General features: G+C 50.5%; 2 pseudogenes; both read left to right on the top strand.

The window, feature by feature from the left end:
• The first annotated feature begins 3,589 nt into the window (after nt 1–3,589).
• On the top strand, nt 3,590–4,840 carry LOC137151427 (interferon-inducible GTPase 5-like; annotated as a pseudogene).
• Nucleotides 4,841–7,515: 2,675 nt separating this feature from the next.
• LOC137151439 (interferon-inducible GTPase 5-like) lies at nt 7,516–10,040 on the top strand (annotated as a pseudogene).
• Nucleotides 10,041–10,288: the final 248 nt, after the last annotated feature.

The following is a 10,288-nucleotide window of genomic DNA, read 5'->3' on the forward strand; positions in this document are numbered from 1 at the left end:
AAGCATTCTTCCATCAACACAGCTGCGTCTACCCTGGGGCTAGGTCAGCATATCTCCGCTGGTCAGAGGTGCGCCAGATCTGGGATGAATCAACCCATTTCTAACTCTGAGGCTCCTAAATCACATTCCTGGGGCCAGACTCTGGTCTGGCATCTTTCCTTGGGACGTGGGGTGTTGCTGGCCAGCTGCCCTTGTAGCCTATAGGACTAGCCAGCCTGCTTGCATATATATATCTATCTTTCCTTACAGATTTAAGTATTTTTGTTTTATTATAATAGAATCATAGATTTATAAAAAAGCATTTTAGCTGTAATGCAAGGTACCCTACAGGCCACATCCGGTATGAAAGCTAAGGCCGTTAGCACACATCTGTTCGGGACCTTTCGCCCAGATAAGTAATGATGAGTTAAAGGATAAGACATATTTGGTTATAACCTTTACCCTAGATAAGTCAGGAGGTATCAAGTCAGTGGGGGATGTCTCAGGTTGTGCCCCGAGTAAACGTCACAGATCCACCACAGAAACCACACAGAAATAACAAAGGTGAGATAAACGAACCGTCTGGAACCGTCTGGGAAGGATGTGGATATGTCATTAATATGCACAGACCTGCCAATATATAGAATATGTGCACCCCATTAATTTGAGGGTGAAGAATCCAAGTTTGGACTTAGAAGGAGGACCCCTATTGCTCAGGGTATAAGAAGGGGCAAATCGTGTTAACTGGGGCGATCGTCAGTTACTCCTTCTTCAAGCTTCTTTCAGTGAGTGTGTGAAGATCTTTTGTTCTTCGTTTACACGTAGTATTGTTTGCAGTGTTAGTCGTAGCCTTACAGCTCTTAGCCTTCGAGCACTGCCCAGCTCTCCACCCCTCCACTCAAGAGTTGAGGAACCGAACATCTCTCTCAGCCAGGCCAGCAGGAAAGGGCGAGAGTGTATTAATCCAAAGCATCCCATAGATATATATATATCACACGAGTCTTACAATACAACTGTAATCCTACTCTTTACTCATTTGATTATTAATTTTCTTTTAATTAGTCATTTGTCCATCATTTTATGTTATCTTAATAAAAGCTTATAAAATGATACAAATTTGGCTATCACTGTGAATCTTCCTGTCGGGCACCCCGGGGGTCCATATAAAACTCTTCTGGAGCCTGATTCTGGGACAAGAACCTCATTATTTTCTGATCAGATCCATTGGCGAGCTATAACCCCATTCAAATTACTAAACACCCAAAATCACCCTAGACTCCAGAACCAGTGCTGAGACCTCCTGAGCGCCCCAAGTTGGTTGTCAACAACCTCACAATTCCAGTGAGGCTGTGGAAACTCTGAACTTGTATTTTAACCTTTGGGGGAACATGGGGCAGGGAAACAAAACACACAGACGTCGGCACAGGAAATCCTTAACCAGACACCAACCAGCAACGATATGCTCCTATTGCAAAACTCCATCCCCCAGCCACACAGGGCTCGGTACAGCCCCACTGTTTATAGGGGTGAGCCGTTACCAAGTCAGTAGACCCAGCTTGTCATCTCGATGGCTCTCTGTTCGAGTGCTCTGTGGGGAGTTCAGCTCCCCTCCCAGCAGGGTAGATGTCTCGGTATTGCCTCACAATCGCTGTGCATAAACTAGATTAAACTGGGTTTAAATCCAGACCACAAAATGGTGAACAGAATCCAGCACGGAAGCCTGCACCTGAAATGGATGATGTATAGCAGGCACAGACACAGGGCCCAAGCATAATTCTTTCGGGCCCAGTACAAACTTGTAACATGGGCCCCCTCCCACACACACCCCACAATCCCTCATCCCAGACATACGATCTCTTGAGCCATGAAAAAAAATTTTCCTCATGGTAATGGGGTTTGCAGCCTGCACTGGGCCCCCCAGGACCTCCGAGCCCAGTAAAATGTCCCCTTTCCCACCCCCATGTGAAGGACTGGGTCCTGGGGAGAGGGCGCCAGGCTCCAGCCAGGGCACCACTGTGTCCATGTGGCGGGGCCGGGAGGGGGAGCCGTTGGGCCGAGACCTTTGCAACGTACCTAGCTCGCAGTTTTCTGTCATGTTAGATCGCGATTCCTTCCAGAGAACAGCTCGTTTACTTACCAGATCAGTGGTCGGGGTCACTAGTGTGGTAATCGGTGTGTGTTGGTCACCAATGTTTAACAGTAGGCTGCGTGCATGTGTCCCTGTGTAGATGCTGTCCCAGCTCTGATCAGGAAACTGAGACAACTCTCACGATCGAATGAGTCGACAGGACCACAGATTAGCTGAGCAACGAAGGCACCCAGGCCAGGTTTATTGTGAGCAGCACAAAGAGAAATGACTTACAGAATATCTCTGGGTCAGTTTCACATAGGCGGCGTTACAATGGTCTCGGCCCAACGGCGGGACTTTCCGTTATCCCCTAGACTGGATGCCGGTATTCCCTCTGACACCCTCTTTTATACACTGTTACATACACTTCCGTTCTGCCCCCTTTCACGTAGGTAGTTGCCACCCTCCTGACGTAGGCTAATACCACCTTTTTCCGTTGATTGGCTGATTTCGGCACCGCCACTCCATGTATCATTTCTACCCATAAAAGTGTCATTTCAGAGGGTTAGTATCTTGGTACCTCTTATATCTACTACATATTTTAGTAATATTTTGGCAGTCTTACAACCTTGCAGTATCAGCACTTTCCTGTACCAGTCTCAGTTAACTTGACTGACCCCTTATACTTCTGTTCACTCGGCTTTTTCCATTTAGGCCTTAGCGTGTTTTACAGGCCTTAAGCTCTCACTTACTACAGTAGCAAGCTTTTCCTGAGAGTCAATCTAAATCTGCTGTGCTGTACTTTGAACCCATGGCCTCCTGTCCTGCCTCCGTGGCAAGAGAGAACAACTTTTCTCCATCTTTTTTATGGCAGCCTTTGAAGTATCAGAAGACCACTAACATGACCCCCCTTAATCTCCTCTTTCCAAACTGAATACACCCAGTTCCTTCAGCCTTTGCTCACATGGCTGCATTCCTCCCCTTGGATCATCTTTGTCACTCATCTCTGGATCCTTTCCAGTTTCTCTACATCCTTTCTAAGCATTTGGTGACCAAAATTGGACACAGTACTGCAGATGAGACCTAACCCGCACCGAGCAGAGCGGTGCTATCAGCTCCCGTGACTTGCATGCTATGCCTCTGTCAATGCAATATTAATTCCATTTGCTTTTTTTTGCAACAGCATTGCATTCTTATTATTATCATAATTATTACTATTAAGAATTATAATACTGAGCAGTTCTCACCTACATTCACCAGGGGTATTTCTTGCTTCTTTTTTCAGCACTCGGCAGCTCCCAATCTTGTGGTACAGAGATGGAAATAGAAGGGACGTCCGTTGTAGTAAGAGACTGTTGGCAGTCCTAGCTGGGGATGCAATTTTCAGCACACCTGCTGGTGGGAGTGAAACCAGCTCCACGGCTGCAAGTTTGTAAATTGTTCTGTGAACAGTTTTATCTTTTTAAAAAGCTACATTTACACTAACTGAAATCTGCCTTTTCCTTTTCTTGTCTTGGGGAGAGGGAATCTCTTGTAGGTGCCATGGCTATGGAGTCACTCTCAGCTCTCATGAAGACTCTGAATCTAGGGTTGGACCCAAAGGAATCGTTTAATGTCTCCATAGAGATGTATGAGAAGTTCATGGATCTGTTCAAAGTCAAAGATCAGGCTGAAGTGGCTTCTATATCCCAGGCAGAGCTGGAGTCAATTAAATCCACCAAGCTCAACATCGCAGTCACAGGGGAGACTGGTGCTGGGAAATCGTCCTTCATCAACACCGCTGAGGATGATGGGGCTGACCCAACAGGGGTGACAGAAACGACGATGGAGCCGACTGTTTATCCCCATCCTAACCACCCCAACGTGATGCTGTGGGACCTGCCCGGCATTGGTGCCCCAGGTTTTCAGCCCAAAATGTACCTGTAGCAGGTGAACTTCAAACACTATGACTTCTTCGTGATCATTGCTTCGGAGCGCTTCAAATACAATCATGCCAACCTGGCCCAGGATATTGAGAGGATGGGGAAGAAATTCTATTTTGTGTGCTCCAAGGTGGGTGAAGACTTGTGCAATGAACAAAGGGATCACCCTAAAACATTCAATGAGGAGCCTGTCCTGCAGAGACTCAGGATGGACTGCAGGGAACACCTGCAAAAGGCAGGGATGAGCAACCCAGAGATTTTCCTTCTCTCCAACTGTGATTTCACCAAGTATGATGCTCTTGGCCTGGTCGAGGCTTTGGAGAATGATCTCCCAAGTCTGCAGAGACTTGTGTTTCTGCTCAGTCTGCCAAACCTGTCTGCAGAAATCATACAGGAGAAGAAAGCTGCTCTGCAGAAGCTGATATGGCTAATATCCCTGGTATCGGCTTTAGTCAGTGTCATTCCTGTCCCGCCTCTCTCTTTTGCTTGTGATATTGGCATCCTGCTAGGATCCATGACTGCCTTCTACAAGCACTTCGGCCTAGATGTCGGCTCGTTGGCCAATCTGGCCAGGCAGGCTGGGAAGCCGATAGAAAAGCTGAAGGCTGTTATATCTCCCAACGCAGGTGAAATAACCAGAGATGTTGTAATAAAACGGCTGCTAAAGAATCGGAAAGGTTTACCTAGATTAACTACAAATCTACCAGTGCTTGGTCCCATTGTAAGTGCAGGAATCTCTTTCGTAACCACCTACTTCATGCTGCTGAAGTTTCTGGATGAAGTGGTGGAAGATGCCGAAAGAGTTCAGAAGGTTGCTTTTGAGGAAGACGGGAAAAAGTTTAATCAGATCAGCAGACTTGTTTATGAATGAGAGACCCAGTCCCGGTTGGAGATTGGGGCATGACAAATGCGCCCAAATTATAAATACCAAGCAGAAAGGAAGCTGCATTTTCATTCTTTAATTTCCTGCAGTGAGTCAAGTTTCTAAGCTTTCTGTTGTACTTGTTAGGTTAGCCAAAACAATTTGTCTTATGCAGGAAGACCAAGAAAATTCACCCAGATCCTCAGTGGATGTAAATCAATGTAGCAACCAACCTTGCTGTCAGGTGCTCTCCCTTTAATACCTGGTCTGCATGACCATCCAGCCATTGTCTAAAGCAGATTGCATACCTTTTAAACAATGCCTTTGAATTGAAGAACGGCAGCTGATGGCTGTGTGCTATCCGACTGATGAGGATGCTAGAGCAAGCATTTCCCAGGAATGGTCATGTGAGCATTCAAAAATCATGATTCAGGCCACTCAACAGCATGAGATTTTTTAAAAAAAATTGTTTTTTCATTTGCCTCCAGTTTTCAGGGTTTCTTGGTCACCTTTTCCTGCTGTTCTCCACAGCCACTAAAAACTAGGGCTAGAAACTTCATCTTTTCTTTAATGAAAGCTGAGTGTCTCCCATGATGACATGACTCCAGGAAGCTTTAAAAGGAAATACCAGTAATTGCGACAGTCACGGGAGTCGGCAACACTCACATATCGGCTGTAACAACGCCGTGTTTTGCATCACGTGATCCGAGGAGCAATTTAATCATATCGTGATCTCAACAGCTTGTGTCAGGAGTTCGGCACCCAGCATATTGCGACAAGTTGTATATAGGAGCTAAATCCTCTGTGTTACCTACTTTCTGTATTACTGCATCTGAAGAAGAGAGCTAAGTCTCCCGAAAGCTTATGTCTGCAAATATTAAATGTGTTAGTCTTTAAAGTGCCACAGAACTCTCATTGTTTTTGCTGTATACAGACTAACACAGCTACCCCTCTGGAACTATAATCTATAGCTAGTGCAACTTAATTTCTACTATTTCAGTAATTACTGCACTGGTTGGTTTATCATTGCTGCTCTTGCAGATATAATAATAAATTCATGTATAACTTGATTAAGGCTCTGTGTAGATCATGATGACAATGGTCAGAGAGAGAAACCAAGTGGCAGGGAGTCCCGCAGGTTAACCCCCACCGATTCCCAGTGGCAGGGAGTGCTGTCGGTTAACACTGCTAATCCCCAGCACCATAACAAAACACTTCAGCATCACTTCAGTGAGGTTGCTGCTCATGGACTCCAAGTTATGCAAGCCCTGTAACCCTTCTGCCAGTCTGAGTCAGAAGCAACAAGGGGTGGGTTCAATATCTAGGGCAGTGGTTCTCAGCCTGTGGCCCCGGGGCCAAAAGTGTCCTACTGGGGCTGTCAAAGTGGTCCGCAGCTCCCCTCCTACTGGCTGCAGAAGGGAGCCGCTGCCTAAGGACCCAGGCGGAGCGTGTTTTGGACGGGCTAAGAGACCGGTGCAGGTTCCTTGCTGCAGCCAAGGGGACGGGAGATCAGCACTCCCCTCCCCGCAGCTGTAGCAGGGAGCACGGCAAAGCGCTGTGCCTGGGTCCATAGGCACTGGGGTCTCTGCTGGAGCCAAGGGAGGGGGGCACTGATCTTCCATCCCCCTGGCTGCATAAAGGAGCCACAGCCTAGGGACCCACGTGGAGCGCACTCCTTCTTGCTTCCTCCTCCACCCGCTCCCCCCACTCACAGCTGTTGTCTCTGGTCAGTGATGACCTGGAACCCAGAGCTGCCTCTGCGTGTGTTCACTCACCTGTCACGGGGGGGGGGGGGCTGGGGGGGAAGGGGGCACTGTACTTGTCCTGCAGACCATCCCTGCTGCTGCCTCCCCAGCTACCCTGCGCTCTGCAGCCTCTCAAGGTCTCCTCCAGCTCCCAGTGATTGCAGCGCTTGCCCGCACTGCACAAAACGAGAGACTCCCAAACATCCCGTTCCCCTGCAATGAACGCTGACGTGATTTGTCACCCAGCACCGGCCAAAGGGACCATCTGGGCGAAGCAGCGTGGTCATGCTGAGCACGTAGGTGTGCTCCTGAGAGTACAGTGCTGCCCCCCTCCCCCAGCTGGCTCAGCAAGGGGGGGTCATTTCAGACCCGCTTACAGCCTGAAATGCTTTGCTGAAACAAGGTTTCAAAGCGGGGGATGGAAAGTCAGCCGGGGGGGGGGGGGGGGTGCATCCTGTGACTGGCGTCGAGACACAAGTTCTACCACACCTGTGCTCCTCATGGAGACACAGCCCAGCCTTGTCCTAAAGCTCCAAAGTGTGTGTGTGTGTGGCCCGGCTGCCTGGGATGAGATCTGCTGTGAGTGTGTGTGTGTGTCTGTCTGCTCCCCCTGCTGGGTATGAGGAGTCCTGCTCTGTGTGTGTGTGTGTGTGTGTGTGTGTATGCTATAACTACACACTGTCACCCTCTGACTGCCTGGTGACAGTCAGGCTGTGTCCCCCCTGGCAATGCGCTATGGGGGTATCTAGGCCCTGGTCTGTCCCTCCCCATCACCCACCCAGCCAGCCCTGGGGAGGGGCCATGCCTTGCTTGTCAGCAGCTGCTACTTTCACTTTCGAGCCAGCTGTTCCAGGAAAGGGGGGGCCGTGGGCGAGAGGCAGGAGGGAGAAGAGGGAAGGGAGGAAAGAGAGAGACACACAAAGAGGGGTGGAGGGAAGAGAGAGAGCTGGGCGCGCACAGAAGGAGACAGAGCAGCTGAGAAGTTCGGGAGGGAAGCGGGTGCTCCGTGTGTGCACATATTGCTTCCCCTTCCCGCAGACCATCCACCCCCGCCCAGCCCAGCACAGCCGGTGAAGGTAAGAGATTCCCCTGGGCCTCCTTCCCTCGGCTCCTTTGCACGCCCCTAGAGCTTTCTCGTAGCTGCAGTTTGAGGCTGCATGTGGGGCGGCTGCCAAGCCGAGAACTTCCTGCAGGAATTGAGGCCGGGGCAGGTCTCTGGCCGGTGTGACGCGGGTGGTCAGATTAGATGAGCCAACGAGCCACTTCTGGCTTCGCAATCGCTGAATCTGCATTTTTCACCTACAAGAGTTTTAGCTGCAAAAATTGAGCCCAGCTCTGGTTCCTCAGACTCTCTGCGGGCGTCTGTCTGCAGTAGCCGGGCCCTGATTCCAGTTTCCTCCGTTCCTGTGCGTGGAGCCGGGATGGGTTCAAGAGCCGTGTGCTCTCCATATTCCTTCCAGGCCTTCGGTGCGAGGGAGAGCAGCTGCAGGGCTCCCCGTCGTTCCCGGGGCCTAGAAGGCATGTCGAGGGAGGGCTGGTCTGGGCACTGTGCTGCGAAGTCACAGCTGATACTTTGTCCTGGTTAGGGAGCAGTGTGCTGGGACCCCTTGAACGTCTCCCCGCTTATTTCGGGGTCTCCAAGGGAGCTGAGATTTTGTGACAATTCTGACCTGTGTGTCTGCGCCGTGCCCGGCACAACGGGGGCCCAGAGCTCTGTCTGGGTCTGCGCAGCGCCCGGCACAACGGGTGCTACGACTATCCACTACTCTAGTACTAATAATAAATAGTGATTAAGTGCAAATAACTCCTATTTTCTCCACAATGCTCCTGCCTCATTCAGCACATGGGCCAGATACGCAAGGGGCAGGATCCAGGTTGCACGGGCAACCGTAAATGTGCCTGTTCCTAACTTTCCAGTGCTGGACGTTGCTACCATATGCCATGCGCGGTTAGCGTAGTATTTTCCGGAAGCGACATTAACTAGGAGCTGAAATGTTTCTTCTTCTCTGCAGCGGATTGCGCACCATGGCCGCTGATGGGTTCAAAGCTGCTGTCCGTCAGGGGAACCTGGCAGAAGCAATTTCTGAAGTGCGGGAGAAAATGCTGGAGTCATTTAACAACCACGCCCTCAACATCGCCGTCACGGGGGAGTCGGGCTCTGGGAAATCCTCCCTCATCAACGCCATGCTGGGTCTATGTGCTGGGGATGAAGGTGCTGCTGAAACCGGGATCCTAGATTCCAATGCGGAGCCGATGGCTTATCAAGATCCTGTTCTTCTGGGTGTCACGCTCTGGGACCTGCCAGGGGTGGGGGCATCCAATTTCCCTCCAGACACCTACTGTGAGCAGCTGCGTTTGAGCCGATTCGAGTTCTTCATCATCGTCGGCTCCCAGCGCTTCCGCTCCGCCCACGCCAGCCTGGTCCGTGAGATCCAGAGAATGGGGAAGAGGTTCTACTTTGTGCGCTCCAAAGCCGACATGGACCTGGACGCTTCCAGGAGGCAACGTGCCTCCATCTACAGCGAGGAGCAGATCCTGCAGCAGATCAGGGAGGACTGCAAGAGAGGCCTGGAAGCTGAAGGGGTGCGCCAGCCGCAGGTTTTTGTGGTGTCCAGCTGGGAACCCAACCTCTACGATTTTCCCCTCCTGCGGCAGACTTTGCAGAAGGAACTCCAGAGCCTGAAGAGACACGCTTTCCTGCTCAGCCTGCCCGGTGTCTCCTCACCCGTCATCAGCCAGAAAAAAGCTGCCCTGAAGAGGGAGATTTGGAAAGCAGCCCTCTTCTCATGTCTCATGGCTGCCATTCCTGTGCCCGGCGTCGCCTTCTTGTGCACCTTCTTCCTCTTCAGGAAACACCTGTTCAGATATTACAGCAGCTTCGGCCTGGATGACGGGTCCCTCTCTGCTCTCGCCCGGCAGGTTGGGAAGCCTGTTGTGGATCTGACGGCTGAGATGAAGTCCTGGCGAACAACCCGAATGACGGCCCTGAAGCTACTGTTGGATTCGGTGGGTGCTGCCGTGATGATAACGGAATATTCTTGGAAGCGCTTCCCGTATTTGGTGCCGTGATCTCAGGAGGGGTTGCCATGGTTACCACATACTGTCTGCTGCGGAAGTGTTTGGCCACCATAGCTGACGATACCCAGCGGGTTCTGAGCAAAGCTCTGGAGGCAGAAGGGAAAAAAAACGTCTAGTGTTTGGTGTCGTGTTGGATGAGCCTGTTGCTATCTGAGCCAGCAGACAGGGCCTTGGAGTTCAGCAGGAAAGGTTCGTGCTTTTCCATCCACGAGTCCCACGTTCCGTCCCCTTAAACCAACAACCCACGCGTGTCATTGCCACCAGTCACAGCACCCACAACGAAGGAGACAGACTCAGGGACAGCTCAACACTCCTGAGCTTTCACCCACAATGAACGAGGCACCTCCCTTCTTGACGTTCATAGAACAAAAATAAAATTATATTGAATCCGGTTCTATCTATCTAGTTCCCTTTGTTCTTCTCTTTCACTGCGACATCTGAGCATCTTACAGATATTAATGGACCAGATTCCCTCACTGGGGCAAATCAGCTGACTCGCTATTCACCACAGCTTGTGTGAATTGACTATTGTTCCTTTGGAGTCAATGGGGCCAGACTCCATTGAGTAAAATTTTCAGAAGCACCTGAGTGATTTAGGAGACTCGGTCCCAGTTCAAATGTGACGTGGACAGTC

This window comes from Emydura macquarii, unplaced genomic scaffold (assembly GCF_026122565.2).
Source record: "Emydura macquarii macquarii isolate MOO-44397 ecotype Brisbane River unplaced genomic scaffold, CSIRO-AGI_Emac_v2 contig_1062, whole genome shotgun sequence".
Taxonomy (NCBI): domain Eukaryota; kingdom Metazoa; phylum Chordata; order Testudines; family Chelidae; genus Emydura; species Emydura macquarii.